The 18967-nt window shown below is 42.4% G+C and overlaps 1 protein-coding gene across 17 annotated transcripts in view; it reads right to left on the bottom strand.

The window, feature by feature from the left end:
- The window catches only part of STAU1 (staufen double-stranded RNA binding protein 1), an 83066-nt gene that overhangs the window by 46948 nt on the left and 17151 nt on the right, over positions 1-18967 (bottom strand). For 4 of the 17 annotated variants that reach the window (XM_045444295.1, XM_045444294.1, XM_045444293.1 and 1 more), the window contains exon 1: positions 7472-7731. The gene's annotated coding sequence lies outside the window, so the exon portion shown is untranslated. Of the gene's footprint in view, positions 1-6244; positions 6482-7471; positions 7740-17660; positions 17842-18967 lie in introns of those variants that run through there. The other 13 variants (XM_045444285.1, XM_045444288.1, XM_045444283.1 and 10 more) reach the window with 11 other exon arrangements.

Genomic DNA, 18967 nt, shown 5'->3' with positions numbered 1-18967 from the left:
TGCCTCAGTTAATTTTAATCTATAGAAAGCACGGACTTCAAAAAGTAAAACTGTGAGAAAATCAGACAAGATCTAGTTAAATCAAAAAGCTTGTGCCTGAGGGGAGCCGATATAGACAATTTAAGAAGGAGCATGTGCTCACTTCATCCCCAGAGAAGACCCATTTCCAACACCTTTTCATGATTAATGAGACACACGTATGTCATTACAGACTACACGGTCACCTCAGTTGAGGTTAAAACACACAATGGAAACTCACACCAACTCATGAAAACCCCAAATCCAAACAACAGGTTTCATTTCACTGATGTAGCCTTTTAAAACTAACCCTAAGAGAGGACTACCGCCAGGGTGGAGAACCAAAGAGGCTTCCTATTCAAGGAGATCAGCAATTCAAAGAAAATAAAAAAGTAACTGTTCGATACCAAACAGAAAGTTACATGAAATATTCCCAATACCATCAGTGAGGAAATGGATGTTAGAAATGGCTAGGAGGCAAAGAGGGCAACAGCCACCTCGCCCTATAAAGTTAATTGGAAGTTTAGTTAACTCATATCCAATAAAGTAGAATATTGTAATTTTAAAGATAATCATGTTCAGGTGCCTGAGTGGCTGTCTGTTAAGCATCCGAACTCTTCATTTTGGCTCAGGTCACGATCTCACAGTTCAGTTTATGAGATGGAACCCCATACAGCTTGCATGGGATTCTCTCTCCCTCTCTGCCCCTCCCCTGCTCCCTCTCTCTCTCAAAATAAACAAACATGAAAAAAAAATAAACTGATTTTCTTAACAACAACCTTATTTACAGCTCATAAATCATTTTTAGCAAACTTCATGAATGATTATAGCAATAATTTAGGGGAGAGCCTCCTACAGGTTCATGAAACCTCCTTCTCCCCGTTTACTTCTAAGTAGTTCCCCCAACTCCACAAACTCTGAATCACCTTAAAAGTTTTAGTTTGACTGTATCAATCCATCACAGCAAACCAGGAAACCGTAAGTCTTCAAACTATTTCAAGGCAATGATGAATAGGGTTCATTTTAAAAATTGAGTATTACTGATACAGACTTTTTTTTCAAATTGGTCTGATATTCTCGTAAACAAAAATCATCCTACCTACGGTAAAGCACTGGTGACACACAGAAAAAATTACCCTAAACAAAAAGCACCTGAGCATAATTAGAGACGAAGGATGGTTCAATGGATAGAGCTCAGGACCCCACTACAGTTACTTGGCCTCCTAGACAGGCCTCAGTATCCTCAGCCACTATGAACCTACATCTGCAAAGACGTTTTCGAGTATCAGAAATATAACATAAAGCGTCTACTTCAACTCTTAGCACAAAGGAAGAGCCTGATGAACAGCAGCTTTTTATATTATTAGATAAATTCAATCTGACCCTTCAGATTCCTTTCCTGCATCAAGTAACCCTCATCCTGTAATCCTAACCTACCTAGCACATGGTTAAGAGCTCAATAAATAGTAGCAAGTATTATTATCCAGCAAATTTACTAATCCTGTCCTCAGCCACATAAACATCTATAAATATAAGCTTATAGCTACACACCACTTGTAAAAAACATTTTAAATGGGAACAGAGAACATGCTGACTAAAATCAACCCACTCACTGGGCAACCAGTTCTAAAGCTACATCAAATATAGAGACAATCTAATGAACAATCATTTTCATTTAAGGCAAAGACCCCAGGACACTTAAGTAAATTTTTTTTAGAATTTGTAGTCTGGTAGACATAACAAAAATCTTCTAGAACAATTATGACCTCTGTATTACATTATAAAAAAATAGCCTAGTTTGGTTCCATTACTGTTATAAACTCACAAAATCATCACACTTCTCCCCCAAATTAGATTCCAGATTAAACAGAAGCAGATGGGCTACAAATTTAATATTTAGAAGACTAATTTTTAATCGAAAGCAAGTACTTTCTTCGATAGATTTTCCCACTTTTGCTTTCAGTAAATACACTTACTTTGGAGGAACCCCCTGAATATACTCCTTTGACAAATAAATGAACATGTGTAATTCCAGAAACTATAATAAAGTCTGTGGAGAATTTGTCTCTACCTTCTCTTATCCAGTGACATAAATTACGTTTACATCAACCTTATTCACTACTATGGGAATGTAAATATTTTAAAAATTAAGCTCTTTGCAGTTATTTCCCCCACTTTACCGTTTTTTTTTTTTTTTAATAATAAATAATTTCCTTTGGTAAGATTTTCTAGTTTAGAGTAACAGATATCCAAGTCATCCATCTACTGGCATTTGTTACAATTAACACAGCTATATATTTGTAATCCTATTCTCTCTTTAGTAGGTGAGAACAAAGGATCCGGCCAACATTATTCAAACTTTGTAACACTTGATTTATAGATAAGCACACATTGGTGCAAAAATTCATTAAACATTTCTTCAAGAAAGCAAAAAGTTCTAGAGTCGAAGCAAAATTGGAAACAAATATCAACAAAGCTTTTAAAGTCCTAGGAACACCTTATAGAGCTGCCTCGATGTAAAATTAACTGTGGTGGGGGCACCTGGGTGGCTCAGTCAGCAAAGCATCCACCCTCTGGATTTCAGCTCAGGTCAAGATCTCACGGTCTTAAGATTGAGCCCCATGTCATGTCAGGCTCTGCTGACGGCACGAAGCCTGCTTAGGATTCTCTCTCTCCCTCTCTCTCTGCCCCTCCCCTGCTCACTCTCTCTCTCTCTCAAAAATGAATTAAAAAAAAAAAAAAAAAAAGAAATGTACTGAAAAATAAAATGGGCGCACTTGGCTGGCTGAGTCAGAAGAGCATGTAACTCTTGTTCTCAGGGTCATGAGTTTGAGCCCCACGCTGGGTGCAGAGATTACTTACACAAATAAAACTTTAAAAAATTCAAAAACAAAAATTTTTAAAAAAGAAAAATAAAATGAATTAATGAATTCAAAGAGACGTGATAAAACAAGTATAGTAAAATGTCAATAGCAGAAAGCAGATGGGAGATACAGAGGTGCACGCTACAATTCTTTAAATGTTGTTATATGTTTGAAAATGTTCATAATAGAATGTTGGGGAAAAATAAGGATAGTGAATAACATGTCTTCTAGTTCAATCTCTAACTTGTAAATTATACTTTTTGAAACAGCATAAATGTTAAGCCTTGATTTTAATGAGGTTTTAAGGAAAAGCTCATTTAGAAAATTACACCAGAAGCATTTTAGCCACAAAGGTCTCTGTCACCAAAAGTTGAAAATCTAAAACAAGCTTTTATAGGTTTAGTGTGACGCAAAAGGTCTAGTGTGAAACAAAATCTGTCATAAACTTCTTTGAACACTTCTGAAGGCCCCAGAATCCCATTCCGAGAGAAAGAAAGCAACGCCAAAAGCTCTTGTTTGAGGGGGAAGAATTCACATTTCCACAAACCGAACAAGTCTGTGTCACTAAGTGTAACAGCAAATAAGATGATCCAGTTTGCAGGATCATAAAAACAAGGTCCCTGGAACTGACTTATGACATCCAACAAAAAGATGTCTTTTCATGAAAGTTTCATTTTTATGCTGGTGAATTTCACTTTCACTCCATCCCCTAAGAGCAAGAGAAAGTTGCTCAGTAAGCGGAGACCCACTCTGACTCCTGTAGTAAGTATCTTCGTCGTCTTACTGAGGGGAGACTGGATACAGCAGCACAGTATAGGCCACCGTTTGAAGATTACACTCAGAATAATGTTAATGGGTTAGACTTCAGAGATGAGGGGGGGAAGTTCTATGAGTCATGCTCATTTCCAAACTTAAAATAATCTGTATATAAATGGGTTTTCTGGCTGAATCTTAAAAGAGAGCAATTTAAGTCTGAACAAACTGTATTTATGGTAACAATTCCAAATACTTAAAAGTTTTACTTTAAGCATCCTGGGAAGCACTAAGCATTTTTTTAAAAATAAAGTACGTTTTGTGCCCTTTCTTAGATACCAAATTATTTTTTCCTAAGTTAATTTTAAGAGCTATTCATATCCCTCTCCATCTCTCAGATTGTAACAAGTAAAACCTAACATCCATTTTCACTACACCTGATCAAGCTCAAAAGTAAACATACACAATTGAAATTACGTTACAGGTCTAAAAACTGTGAAGTGCCCATCACCAGAAACTTGAAAATTAAGTAATGATTCCTTACTTACGCAATATTCCTGTCAACCTCCATTCTAGGAAAAAAAATCTCTTTTCAGACAGGAAAGAAAAAACATGAGCATCTCTGCTGTGAAATTCATTCATACTTACTAAAAATAATTCTACAACAGAGTTTGGAAAGCAAATACCCTTTGCTTAATTCTTAACCTGAGGTGACAGCAGCATATTTATACCACAGTAAAGAAACTTTGAAAGTTTCATTATGAATTATTAACTATAGTTTAACTATGACACAAAGTTATTCTCCATTAGAAGTGGTTTAACAGGTCTCCACGAAAACGAAAATGGCTTTTCAATTATAGCCATTAATAGCTCAAGGACTGTTGCTTTTGTTTTTTTTTTTTTTTTTTTATTTTTTAAAAATTTTTTTTTTCAACATTTATTTATTTTTGGGACAGAGAGAGACAGAGTATGAACGGGGGAGGGGCAGAGAGAGAGGGAGACACAGAATCGGAAACAGGCTCCAGGCTCTGAGCCATCAGCCCAGAGCCCGACGCGGGGCTCGAACTCACGGACCGCGAGATCGTGACCTGGCTGAAGTCGGACGCTTAACCGACTGCGCCACCCAGGCGCCCCAAGGACTGTTGCTTTTGTACACAAAGAAGCAAGGCAACATTTTGGACATGACTTTGAGTGGGAAAAGCACTGAACCAAGAGCTAATGTGGCAGCTCATTCTTTTTCTGCTGTATGATAATCATGTATAAACAAAGATGACAAGTCCAATAAACAAAATGAGAACTAGGATTTCACTAAAAGTAAATTTTGTGACAGATTAACAGTCTGGGGCAATCTGGTAAAATTATATGATGTTTAGGATTTGTTTCAAAATAACCTAGTTTGGGGGAGGAGGTACTACATGAAACAATATGACCTTGGCTACAAGTTAATTATTGTCAAAGCTAAGTGACCAATACATGGGGATTCTCTATAGTTATCCAACTTTTGCATGTTTTCCGTAATAAAAAGTTGTTTAAAAAAAGTTATGGGGCGCCTGGGTGGCTCAGTCGGTTCAGCGTCCGACTTCAGCTCAGGTCATGATCTCACAGTTCACGAGTTGGAGCCCCGCATCGGGCTCTGTGCTGACAGCTCGGACCTGGAGCCTGCTTTGGATTCTGTGTCTTCCTCTCTCTCTACCTCTCTGCCCCTCCCTCTTCTCCGCCCCCCCCCCCCACCCCAGAACTCTGGCTCTCTCTCTCAAAAATAAAATAAACATAAAAAATAGTTATCAACTGCAATATTAAAATGGTATTTTCCCAAAACTACAATTCAGATGTGGCAGAGGCATGCTTGTTGCCCCGATTTCTCTTTCTTTCTCTTTTTCTTTTTTTTCTTGCTTCCTTCCTTCCTTTCCCTCTCTTTCTCTGTCTCTCTCTTTTAGGTAGATTTCATGTCCAGCACAGAGCCAGTCGTGGGCCTTGGATTTACAACGCTGAGATCAAGACCTGAGCTGAAATCAAGAGTCCGATGCTTAGCTGACTGAGCCACCCAGGCACTCTGGTACAGCTGTTTCTTAGGTGTTTTTAAAGAGTCATCCAAACAAATATTTTACACCAGAAATGACTCTGTCAGAAAATTACAGGAAAATGTCAACGTCAGAGAGGCCACTTTGCATCACATGTTATTAAGAGACAGGTGTAAATCAAAACAATTTTGAATTCAGTAAGGAAATTTACTACCTAAAACAATCCTATGATACAGGAGATCATTCAGTAGAGCAAACACACACTCTCTGCTTTTTTGTAAATTTGAACCACTATGAGTTACATTTCCTTTAATGAAAGGTACACATTACAACTACATAAAGAATTAAAACAAACTCGGTATCTTTAAAGTTGCTGGTTTAAAAATCCCACCTGTCACCAGAAGGACATAAACTGCTCCCTCTACAATCCAACTGTATTTTTAGTTTTTACTTCAACAAGCGGCAATGTAATTTATATTTGGTAAGCACACAGACTCCTGAAAGGCCAAAATCAATCAAAAAGCCCGATTAACTCTCTTTCCGCCACCCTCTAAACAATTAAAGCTACAAGCAGAAGGGAAGAGTGACCTTAAAAACGTCCCCACAGCCAGAGAACAGAGGCAGAACAGACTGAAGCACATATCTTCGCAGGAACAGAAGAAAACTTCCACACAAGCAATACTGCGACACGGAGATGGGGCAAGGGCTTAAAAGGAAAGTCGGCCAACAGGGACGGAGGGAATAAAAGCAAAGCTGCAGTGAAAAAAAAGTTAGAAGTTAGAGATGCAGCGCAAGAAAAGACAGACATATTTTTTTTCCAGCTTCATACACCGCCCCCTCCAGGGCCTGACACCGAGCAAATGCTCCGGAAAGGGTTCCTGAACTCAAGGAAAGCTTCGGCCAGCAACTTTCCCAGAAATGAAATGACAACAAGAAGCCGGAGGATGGCAGGAAAAATGGACAGGTTGCTCACACTGAAGGAACTGATGAAATCTTGTAGTTGGCTCAGCGGAGGAGATGGAAATAACAGCATCTTTTACAGACTGCCTGCTTACAGTGTCCCAATTAAACGTACGCCCCTTTCAGATGTTAACAACCCAAAACAAAGCCCCGGCGCAGGCGGTGGGCACGCTCAAGCTTTCTGCCTCAAGGAAAACCCAGGTAGGTCAACTTATTTCCACTTTACCCATTAAGTTATACCTTAATATCACGCTAAGAAATTATGCAGACGGTTTATTGGGACATGCTGTGGGTCTGGCACTCTGATAAGCGCTTCACACGCCCCATTTCACGGAACCTTAACAGCGAGCGTTACGAGGCAGGAACCGCATTAGCCCCTTTTCCAACCAAGACACAAAGAGTTTAAGTGACTTGCTGAAAGGAGTAGCGCTGGGATTTGTACCCGTGTCAGGACACCTGGGCTGTGCTCGTAACCACTATGCTCCGGATCTGGCTGGGGAGATTTAGACGCTCAGGGACTTGAAGCGGGGAGCTCCCCCCCCGACCCTACCACCCCCCGCCCCAGGAATAACTTCGGCATCCTCGCGCGCGAGGAAGAATGGGGAAAGGCGGCGGGGCACCTGTTTCTGGCCCCAGCAAGGGGTGGAGGAGCTGGGGCGCCTTGGGTCCAGGCCGCGGGGCGCCCCGAGGCGGGGGGCGCGGGAGGACCCGCCTCCTCCAGGAAGGCCCCGCGGGCGGGACAGAGGCCCGGGGAAGAAGCCAAGCGCGCGGGCCCGCCGAGGCCTAGGCCCCACCCGCCGCCTCCCTCCGTAGCCGCGGCGCCCGCGCGGGCCCCGCCAGGCCCGGCCGCCTCACCTGGCTGCTGCCCCGAGCTCGTCCCCCGGCCGGCGGTCCTGGGCGGCGGCGGCGGCGACGGGGGCGGCGAGGAGGGGAAGGAGGAAGGAAGAAGGGAGAGGAGGAAGGGAACGGCAGGAGGGAAGAGGCGGAGTGGCCGCGGAGAAGGCGGGCGCCGCCGGGCCGGGGGATCAGAGGAAGGGGGGAGCCGAGCCAGACGCGGCGGCCGCCGGCGCAAACGCTGAAGAGCCGCTCCGGCGCCCGCAGCCCGGCAGGAAGTGACGGGGGAGGGGCCTGCGCCCGCCCCCGGCCCCCGCCCGCCTCCATGCCCGGCCCCCCCCGTCCCCCCCCCGCGAAGTTCGAACCACAAGTCCCGGCTGGCGCTGCGCCGGCGCCTGCCATCGCAAGGCACTTCGGGAGCCTGGTGGCTGAGGCCTGGTCGGGCCGGCGTCGCGGCGGCCAGCCCTGGCTCCCGGGGCCTGCTGGGAGTTGTAGTCTGGGAATTGAGGGCTGCTCACTGGACCCGCAGCGAGGCTGGGCCGTCCTACTTAGCTCCGCCCCACTTCGTTCTTCCCGTTTTCCTCTGCGTCCTTTTTCGCCAGCCTCCGTTCCTTGTTTCTCTCCTTCTCTTAGTTCCTCCTTCCGTAAATGTTTATTAAACGCCTACTGCTGTGCAAGGTACTGCTCCAAGAGTTGAGAATATAGAGGTGAACACACAAAAATCCCTACCCTCACGGAGCTTACGTTCTATGAGGGTGAAGCACATAATAAATAACAATGAGTAACTTGTAATGAGTGCCAGATTGTAACTTCTTTTACCCAGCTCTGGATAAACTAAGTGGCTTTTCTCATCACGCTCATATGGGGGCTGGGGGTGAGGGTTAATGGTGGGAAATTTTGGATATCTACTATCACACTCAGCAAAGAATAATGCACTCATTGTGAGAGGGCCAGGAAACGGAAAGAACTGCAGATGCCCAGGCCTCCTCTCTCCTCACTCTGGGACTGCTTCCCCACTATTTAAAAATAGTTTATTTTCTCTCTCTGCCTGTCTTTCTCAGTATCTTTCAATCTAACTATTGCTCAATCCTTCTAGCCAAGGCAATAGAGTTTAGTTTGCATAAATTCATGATATGAGGTTCTCTGGCTAAAGGGGCTTCTCCAAACATGGCTTTGGGACCTTGCCCCCGCCACAGAGGACTCCTTTCTCTGGACCAGGCCTCCTTATTCTGCTGCTTGTAAAGTGCAATAAGATTGAATTTCAGGACACCAAACAGTCAAAATACTTTCACTGTCCATTTAGTGCCGGTCCAAAACATTGATAAGCAACATTCAGATCTTGTCCAGTCCTCTGCTAGAGGAGAATTGTTTTCTCTAACCCTTAAGCAGTCTCCTAAGTATAGCTCACGTGGATAAAGGAACAGACACAGAAGTGTTTCTCTAAACCCAAAGCTGAGGTCCCTGCACAATCAGACAATCTCTTCAAAGATGTAAAGGTAGAAGAGGATGTTCTTACCCATTTTACTATCACCCATGGGGACCTACGTGATGGGCAAATGACTTCCAGTCTCAGTTTATTTCCCTTCTTCCATATATTCAGAGGGAGATCCCACTATTTTTTTTTTTCCTAATCCAGACTTTGGATTTTATTCCACAACTTGGACCGTAATACAGCTGGACCTCAGTTTCCCTCTTAGTTAAATAGGAACAATTTCCTGACTTAACCAGTGGACATAAGAATTGGTAGAGAGCTTGATACGCTGTCTCATCTTCCCATCTTAAGAATGATAGGACTCTCTTTAGCGTTGTGAAATTCTAGGTGTGCCGCACTGAGCAGCCTAGGCTACTATCTGCCCTTGCCAGTGACTGATCACGTGTCATTCTGGGGGTCACGTGTTCTTAGGGTACTGCCTCCCTTTTCCTCCTCTTAACCCCTTGCAATCACTTATCTTTGTCCTATCCCTATAGTTTTGCCTTTTCCAGAAATGTCATATAGTTGGAATCATGCATTCTGTAGCCTTTTCAGATTGGCTTCTTTCACTTAGTAATATGCCAAGTTTCCTCTATTTTTTCATGGATTGATACCTCTTTTCTTTCTCTTTCTTTTCTTTCTTTCTTTCTTTCTTTCTTTCTTTCTTTCTTTCTTTCTTTCTTGAGAGAGAGAAGGGGAGAGGAGAATACGGAGAGGACTGTCCATGATCAGCATGGAGCCCAATCCCATGACTGTGAGATCATAACCTGAGCCAAAAATCAGGAGTTGGGTGCTTAACCAATTGAGCTACCCAGGTACCCCTTCTTTTTCTATTTTTTGATAGATCATAAATAATACAAAGTATAATTTTTAAATAAAAATTAACTTCTCACAGGGTTTTTATGAGATTTACCTGTTCCCATTCCTTATTACAAATACCTATAATTTATCTTCTAGGAAGGAACACACAGAATTTAATGTAATTTACTTAATGGTCACAATTTCTTATTTCCAATGTTATCTTAAAGAAAAGCAAATAATTCTTTTATTGTTTGGCAAGAGTCAAGAAGTCTGCAGGCCCTTAGAAGAGAATTTGACTCACAGTCTCCAGGTACAAAGAGAGAAAACAAATCTAAATGACCCACCCCTGAACCCAGCCAGCCCCACAGCTAACCTATGCCTCAGTTAAATAAAATTCCTTGATTACACAAAATGAGTTCAGAGTCATTCTCAAAAAACAAGGAGTATTAAGAACACTCCTATGGTCAGGTGGCTGGGGACCAACCAAACCTGAAAGGGTCATGTCATGTGTATTATCTGACCAATCTCTAGCCCCTTGCTTGCTCTTTGCTGACCTGATGGAAAAACAAAAACAGCCTCCCCTCCCCCCAAAAAAACCAATGAGTATTAAATCTTCAGCCTGTTGTTTTTCTTTCTTCTGTGTTTTTAGTTTTAATTAGTTGCTATCATTCTAATACATAATAATATGGGTTTGTATCATCTCTTTATTCTTTCTTTCTTTTTCTTTTTTTTGTATCATCTCTTTAAAAATGAAGCAGATTTGGCTGCACACAGCCTGCAGAGTGGCAACTGCACTCTATACATGGGCACATTCTTTTCATCTCACTGCAGTCCCCACCCTGCCCATGTCTCTCATTTATGTTATTTTCCTGTTCCTGTGGACATTTAAGTTTGCAATGCCTGGCCTACTGTGTAACAGTATGGACTGAATGCTGGCCTGTGGAGCTGAACATTTGTCAGAAAGACAGACCCTGGTCAAAGAACTCCAAATGCAACTGTGATGACTACAGGAAGGAAAGATGGGATGCCAGGGTGGCTCAGTTGCTTAAACATCCGACTATAGATTTCAGCTCGGGTCATGATCTCATGGTTTATGAGTTTGAGCCCCTCATAGGGCTCCACGCTGGCAGTGTGGAGCCTGCTTGGGATTCTCTCTCTCTCTCTCTCTCTCTCTCTCTCTCTCCCTCTCTCCCTCTCTCTCTAGCCCTCCCCAGCTCTCTCTCTCTCTCACGAAGTAAATAAACTTTAAAGAAAGGTACATGGTGTTATGAGGGCGTTATGAACCCAAGTTTCAAGGTTTAGGGACAGAGCATACTAAAGTATTGTAGCTTCAGCAAATATCTGCAGCATATGTAGATGGTAACTAGGCAAAAGGGGTGCAGGAAGGATTCTAATTAGGAAGAAAAGATATACAAAGCCACGTGGCCCATATTCTGGTTTCTATTGCTACAAAACAAATCACTTACAAATTTAGTGGCTTAAAATAACAGTGATGATTTTATCATCTCTCACAGATATGTGGGTCAGGAATTCAGAAAGAGTTTGCCTAGGCTTTTCTAACTTAGGGGTTTCTGATGTAGAGCTGGACCACATGCAGCCCCTGGGGGCTGGCTGGGCCTCTCCCTCTTCATGGAGCCTTAGAGACTGTCCACATGGTCTCTGCATGGGCTGCTTTGGGCTTCCTCACAGCATGGCAGCCTCAGGGCTGTCAGACTGTTTACACAGTAGCTGGAGGCTTTCCGAGTTAGTGCTCCAGAGAACAAGGCAAAGCTGCATTTGCCTTGTGTGGCCTAGCTCTGGATGTCATATACAGTCACGTCCACTGTAGTTTACTAGCTACAAATGAGATGTAAGCCTGTCCAGATACAAAGGGAGGAGACTTAGACTCTACTTCCTGATGAGGAAGTGCAAACGGCAGGTCTGAAGTGCAGAGGAGAGTCAGAACTGGACACCTAATGTATGAATGGGTAGCGTTTGAAACGTAATTGAAGTGTGGATGTTAACGGATGTTAACACCTGAGGAACTACCTCTGCTCTACTCTCATGGCCCATTAGCAGAACTTTCTACCCTTATAATTATTCAATTATCTGATGAGTTTGCTCTATTTGGCTAGGATTATGTGCAACTTCCATGAGAGCACAGACTCAAGCTATCTTGGTCACCACGGTGTGTCCCTGGCCCCTAAGACAGTGCCTGGTACACATATATTTCCATAAGCTGCTGAAGAACCACAGTCTCTCAACTCTGCTGGAGTCCCTAAAAAACAAGGAACACCTGATGATTGGTTAGTATATGTCAAAATCACCGTAGACTATGTTGCAAGGAGAAACAAGGTTGAGAACTACTTGCTGGCCTGGATGAGTAATTCTCAAGACTATATGAGGTAGACTGCTCCCCTAGGGCTATTTCAGCATCTTAAGGGGAGAAGATTATATCTTAGAAGATGTAATGGAAAACAGCATTTACAAAGCAAGAAAAAAAAAAAGAAAATCCCTAGGAATAAATTTTACAATAACAATGCACAATCTATATAAAGAGAAGATTTTTTTTTATTTTTTTAATGTTTATTTATTATTGAGAGACAGAGAGAGACAGAGCATGAGCGAGAGGGGCAGAGAGAGAGACACAGAATCCGAAGCAAGCTCCAGGTTCTGAGCTGTCAGCACAGAGCCCGATGCGGGGCTCGAACTCACAGACCGCGAGATCATGACCTGAGCTGAAGTTGGACGCTCAACCGACTGAGCCACCCAGGACCCTGTATATGAAAAGAAGATTTAAATTCTACAGAAGGATGAAGAAAAAGACTTAAAAATATATAATTTATGTTCTTCACTAGCAAGACTGCATCATTAAGATATCAGACACTCTGGGGCACCCGCGTGGCTCAGTCGGTTGAGCGTCCAACTTTGGCTCAGGTCATGATCTCACGGTCTGTGAGTTCGAGCCCCACGTCGGGCTCTGTGCTGACAGCTCGGAACCTGGAGCCTGCTTTGGATTCTGTGTCTCCCTCTCTCTCTGCCCCTCTCTCGCTCATGCTGTCTCTCTCTCTGTCAAAAATAAATAACCATTAAAAAAAAATTCTTTTTTTTTTTTTTTAAATTTTTTTTTTTCAACGTTTATTTATTTTTGGGACAGAGAGAGACAGAGCATGAACGGGGGAGGGGCAGAGAGAGAGGGAGACACAGAATCGGAAACAGGCTCCAGGCTCTGAGCCATCAGCCCAGAGCCTGAGGCGGGGCTCGAACTCACGGACCGCGAGATCGTGACCTGGCTGAAGTCGGACGCTTAACCGACTGCGCCACCCAGGCGCCCCAAAAAAAAATTCTTTTTAAAGATATCAGACATTCAATGAGATCCTAATAAAAAAACAAACAAGATTCTGTTTTGGAACTAGATGAGCCATGTCTAAAATTCTTATGGAAAATTTAACAAGAAAACATTTCTGAAAATTCCTGCCCAAATAATAAACATATTATCATGTCTTACTAATTAAAACTGTTAGGGGGGCGCCTGGCTGGCTTAGTCAGTGGAGCATGTGACTCTTGATCTTGGGGTCGTGACTGTAAGACCCATGTTGGGCACAGAGCATACTTAAAAAAAAGACAGAAACTGTTAGGTACTAGTGCCTAATTAGTTCCACAAATCAGAAGAGAAGAGAAATTCCCAAATAGACCCAAACATAAGTAGGCATTTAGTATTCAATAAAGATGTTATTTCAAATTGATAGAGATAAGACAGATATCATGCAATAAAAGATTTGGGACAACTACAAAGTATCTGTGGGGAAAAAAGAGTTAAATCCATACTTTATCTTATACCTGGAAAAATATCAAATGGATCAAGGATTTAATGTTTATTCATTTTTGAGAGAGAGAGAGAGAGAGAGAGAGAGCGAGAATATGAGCAGGAGAGGGGCAGAGAGAGAGGGAGACACAGAATCTGAAGCAGGTTCCAGGCTCTGAGCTGTCAGCACAGAGCCCGATGCAGGGCTTGAACTCATGAACTGTGAGATCATGACCTGAGCCGAAGTCAGACGCTCTACTGACTAAGCCAACCAGATGCCCTGCAAATGGATCAAGGATTTAAATGGAAAGAAGGAAACCATAAAAGTACCAAAAGAATCCCTGGGAGAAGTGAAGAAGACCCGTTTACTATAACACAAAATTCAGAAGACTTAAAGGAAAAGATTGATACATTTAACTTCATGAAAATAAAATATAATCATGGGAAATAAAGAAACAAGTCATAAACTGGAATAAAAATTGCATCTCAAGCACAGAAAGGCAAATTTTATAACATATACAGGTCCCATGAATTACAAAAAGATTAAAACTCAATAGAAAACTGAATAAAAGTGGGCACCTGGGTAGCTCAGTCAGTTAAGCATCCAACTTCGGCTCAGGTCATGATCTCATGGTTTGTGGGTTTAAGCCCCGCATGGGGCTCTGTGCTGACAGCTCTGAACTATCAGCACAGAGCCTGGAGTCTGCTTCGGATTCTGTGTCTACCCCTCTCTCTGCCCCTCCCATGCTCATGCTCTGTCTCTCTCTACCTCTCAATGATAATTAAAATGTTAAAAAAAATGTTTTTTTTTTTTTTTCAACGTTTATTTATTTTTGGGACAGAGAGAGACACGGAGCATGAACGGGGGAGGGGCAGAGAGAGAGGGAGACACAGAATCAGAAACAGGCTCCAGGCTCTGAGCCATCAGCCCAGAGCCCGACGCGGGGCTCGAACTCCCGGACCGCGAGATCGTGACCTGGCTGAAGTCGGACGCTTAACCGACTGCGCCACCCAGGCGCCCCAAAAAAAATGTTTTTTAATTAAGCTTCTTAAAGTAATATGTGCCCATAGTTTAAAGAGACAAATAGTTTTAAGAAGCTTATCATGCAAATCAATACTCCAATCCACTCACTTTCAACTCTTTTCTTCAGGTATATTTCTACATATTTCTTTTTTTTAGTATTTTATTATTTTTTAGTAATCTCTATGCCCAACATGGGGCTTGAACCCATGACCTTGAGATCAAGAGTCACATGTCTTCCAAATGAGCCAGCCAGGCACCCCTCTTCTTTCATATTTCTTTTTTTTTTTTTTTAAGTTTATTTATTTATTTTGAGAGAGACAGAGTCAGCCTGAGCAGGGGAGAGGCAGAGAGAGAGGGAGAGAAAGAGAATCCCAAGCAGACTCTGCACTGTCAGCACAGAGCCCCATGTGGGGCTCGAACTCACGAAATTGTGAGATCATGACCTGGGCTGAAACCAAGAGTCAGACACTTAGCTGACTAAACCACCAGGTGCCCCACTTCCTCCATATTTCTAGAAGATATGTCTACACAGCTTTTCTTGATTCTCCCATTTAGATCTGTTGATTCTCATGGAAGATGAGAACTTGGTTCTTTTAGTCCTGTTTCTACCCGCTCCAACACAAAAACTCCCTTTCTCCATTCCAGTATCTTTCTATCATAATTATGGACTCAATCAATATTTAATATTTATATTATTAAGACTATATAAGTAGTAGTCACCACTAAGCCATGCAGAGTATTACGATTACTTGTATAACTATTATGATGCCTGTATAATTTTTCCCCTGAAGTTATAAGTTGCCTTGGTGTTTCATTTTCTTGTGTAACAGGATGTAGACAGGAAACTATTTCAGTCTCAGTTTCAGCTGATGCTTCCCTATTTCAATGTAAGTCTGCCTACGCAGGACTTGTGACTAAAGAGGTGACTAAAAACTGGTTATAGCAGCTTTATTCATAATTGCCAAAACTTGGAAGCAACCAAGATATCCTTCAGTAGCTGAAAAGATAAATAAACTGTACTACATCCAGACAATGGAATATCATTCGGCACTAAAAAGAAATGAGTGGTCAAGCCATGAAAACACTGGAGGAAACTTAAATGCACGTTACTAAGTGAAAAAAAAAAATCTAAAAAGGCTAAATAATGTGTAATTCCAACTATACACCATTCTAGAAAAGGTAAAACTATGGAGACAATTAAAGATCAGTGGCCCCCAGGGTTTTAGGCGGAGGGATGTATAAGCAGAGCACAGAGGAGTTTTAGAGCAATGAAACTACTCTACATGATACTATAATGGTGGATACGTGTCATTATACCTTTATCCAAACCCATAGAATGTACAAAAACAACAGTAAGCCCTAATGTAAACTATGAACTTGGGTGATAATGATGTGTCCATGTAGATTCATGGACTGTAACAAATGTACCCTCTGGTGGAAAATGTTTATAGTGGAGTAAGCAGTGCGTGTGTGGGGGCTAGGGGGTACGTGAGAATTTTCTGTACCTTCTGCTGTATTCTAGTTTTGCTGCAAACCTAAAACTGCCCTAAAAAAAATAAGGCCTATTACATTAAAAAAAAAAACAAAAAACCCAAAACCTGGCTTTGTTACGTTTGGTCCCCTACCCATTCAAGAGCATGAGGGGCTGAGGTTGAAATTTCCCAAGATCACAGAAAATGTTTGGAGAGCATTGACGAGCTGTGAGTACACCTCTGCCTGTTTGTGGGAGAAGGATTTTTTTTTCTTCACCTCAAGCTTAAAAAAAAGCACTTCAGCCAGACCTCCTGATGAGCTTGATGTGTCTCCTGAACCTGAGGTGACACAGTAGGTGGTGCCTGACTCATACCTGAGAAGTATAAATGAAGGGGCCGTGGCTGGCTAGCAACTCTGATAGTGGCAGAGAGAAGTGGAGGTGCTGTTCCAGGGTGCAAGACACTATCCTGAGGACCAGACTGGGCCGTGCTGGGGAAACACTAGTTTGGATCTGGTCTTAGAGGTTGGTCCCAAGGTGCGAGGTAAAGGAGGCCGAGTGCCTGGGGCTGAGGGCAGAATTATAAGTGGTCATAAAATCAAGGGGCCTTTTTGTTGAGTGAGGCCCCACCCATGGAGCAGAACTCAGGGCAGGGGGTTGGAGGAGCACCTTGGAAGAATCACACAAGCCAAAGCACTCCAGGAGAGGAAGTGTCCATTGTGAATCTCTGCCAAGGTCAGAGAGTGCCACACTGATTCTTCCCTCCTGCTTCCACAGCCCCCTTCTATCCCGAGGAACCAGAGACAGTCTCCTGGTGGGAGAGGATGGTGGAAGGCTTTGTGGGGAAATAGAGAAGCCTACCAGGCCTCCCTTTCTTACCTCAGGTGGCCAGTCCAAAGCAGGCTTATGTGGCAGAGGGAGAGATGATTTTATTTTATTTTATTTTATTTTATTTATTTATTTTTATTTTATCTTATTTTATTGATTTATTTTGAGGGAGAGCGTGCGTGTGTGAGTGGGTGAAGGGCAGAGAGTGAAGGAGAGAGAATCCCAAGGAGGCTCCACTCGGTCAATGAGAAGCTCGATGTGGGGGCTCAATAGTACAAACCCTGGGATTGTGACCTGAGCTTAAACCAAATGTCGGACGCTTAACCAACTGAGCCACCCAGGTGCCCTGAGATGATTTTATTTTAATCTAATTTGGAAATTTTGACTCTTATTAGAGTGAATCAGATGAAACTGCCAACATTCAATCATTTTCGACTCACAAAAATGGCAATTTCATACGGTTCAGCTTAATGCACGAGAGTGGACTTTTAAGTTACTGAACTGAGGCTGTTTGGAGGTTTTCAGTGACTGAGACAATTTTATTACCTGAGAGTGACTAAAAAAGCCATGAGACTTGCCCTAGACTTCATTCAAGTGCATGGGGGAAGAACAATTCCAAGAATAAACTTCTTTTCTTCCTACACCCACAGTTCCCATCTGTACAACAAATTGGCTACACTTCACTTTCTGTGTATTTATCACCAATTGATCCACAAAATCTCTGACAGAAACCAAAATTTCCTCTCAAGAGATTCAAACACATCAGATAGTCTACCCATTTCTTTTTATTTATTTATTTATTTATTTATTTTCTTGGTGACATTCCCCTACCTGGCCATTCTCTGTTCTCCTGCTCTGTTTGGGACTGATTTCTCTCCAGGTCTGCTGGGCAGCTGTGGCACAGGCATCTGCTCCTGCCTCTTTCCTGGGCTGATCTCCTGTTTCTCGTATTCCATGAGTTCCTTTTCCATGGTTTTCTCCCTCATGCTCCACTCACTTTCTGAGAAAGAGACTTAGAAAAGAAATTTTTGAGACTTTGCATATCCAGAAACGTCTTTATTCTATCTTCACACTTCCTAGATAATTTGGCTGGGTCTAATTCTGGGTTAGAAATCATTGTCTTTCAGAACACAGAGTTTTTCTTTCTCATATCAGGGGGAAAAAATCTGTTTCTTAGTATTTTACACTTAGTTAGAAAACCAACTTTTTTCTTACTCCCTCACCTCCTCTGTCTGCTGTCTCTCTTCCTCCTCCTTTAAAAAAATTTTATTTAAGTAATCTCTACACCCAATGTGGGTTTCAAACTCATGACCTGGAGATCGAGAGTCGAATGCTCTTCTGACTGAGACAGCGAAGTGCCCCCATCTCCTTCTTCATTTTCTGTCTCCTCTTTCTCTTTCTTCTTTTTTTTTTTTTTTTTTTAACGTTTATTTATTTTTGAGACAGAGACAGAGCATGAACGGGGGAGGGTCAGAGAGAGGGAGACACAGAATCTGAAACAGGCTCCAGGCTCTGAGCTGTCAGCACAGAGCCCGACGCGGGGCTCGAACTCATGGACCGTGAGATCATGACCTGAGCCGAAGTCGGCCGCTTAACCGACTGAGCCACCCAGGTGCCCCTCTTTCTCTTTCTTCTTGATAGTGGTAGAGAAAAATTCCTTTATCACTGGGTTTTCAAACTCTAGCTGTCAAAAACCACAAAATTGTTTTCCTAACATAGACTTGTATTTACATGGCAGAAAAGAAATTTGGCACTTACATTTTGTTCTGTGTTTGAATTACTCTATACTCTATACCTCTATACATAATCATGTATAACTGTGTGTATAATCATAATACATAATCATGTATTGCTTTCATCAGTTAAAAAATTTGCTGTGTCTGGGAATCTGGGTGGCTCAGTAGGCTAAGCGTCTGACTCTTGATTTCAGCTCAGGTCATGATCTCACAGTTCGTGAGACTGAGCCCTGAATCAGGCTCTGCACTGACAGCATGGAGCCTGCTTGGGATTCTCTCTCTCCCTCTCTCTGGGCCCCTCCCTACTTGTTCTCTCTCTCTCTCTCTCTCTCTCTCTCTCTTTCTCTCAAAATAAATAAACATTTTAAAAATAGTATAAATATTTTTGAAAATTTGCTGTAT

Source organism: Leopardus geoffroyi, chromosome A3 (genome assembly GCF_018350155.1).
Source record: "Leopardus geoffroyi isolate Oge1 chromosome A3, O.geoffroyi_Oge1_pat1.0, whole genome shotgun sequence".
Lineage (NCBI taxonomy): Eukaryota > Metazoa > Chordata > Mammalia > Carnivora > Felidae > Leopardus > Leopardus geoffroyi.
Note: the sequence above shows the minus strand (reverse complement) of the source record. Positions and strands in the feature narration are given on the sequence as shown.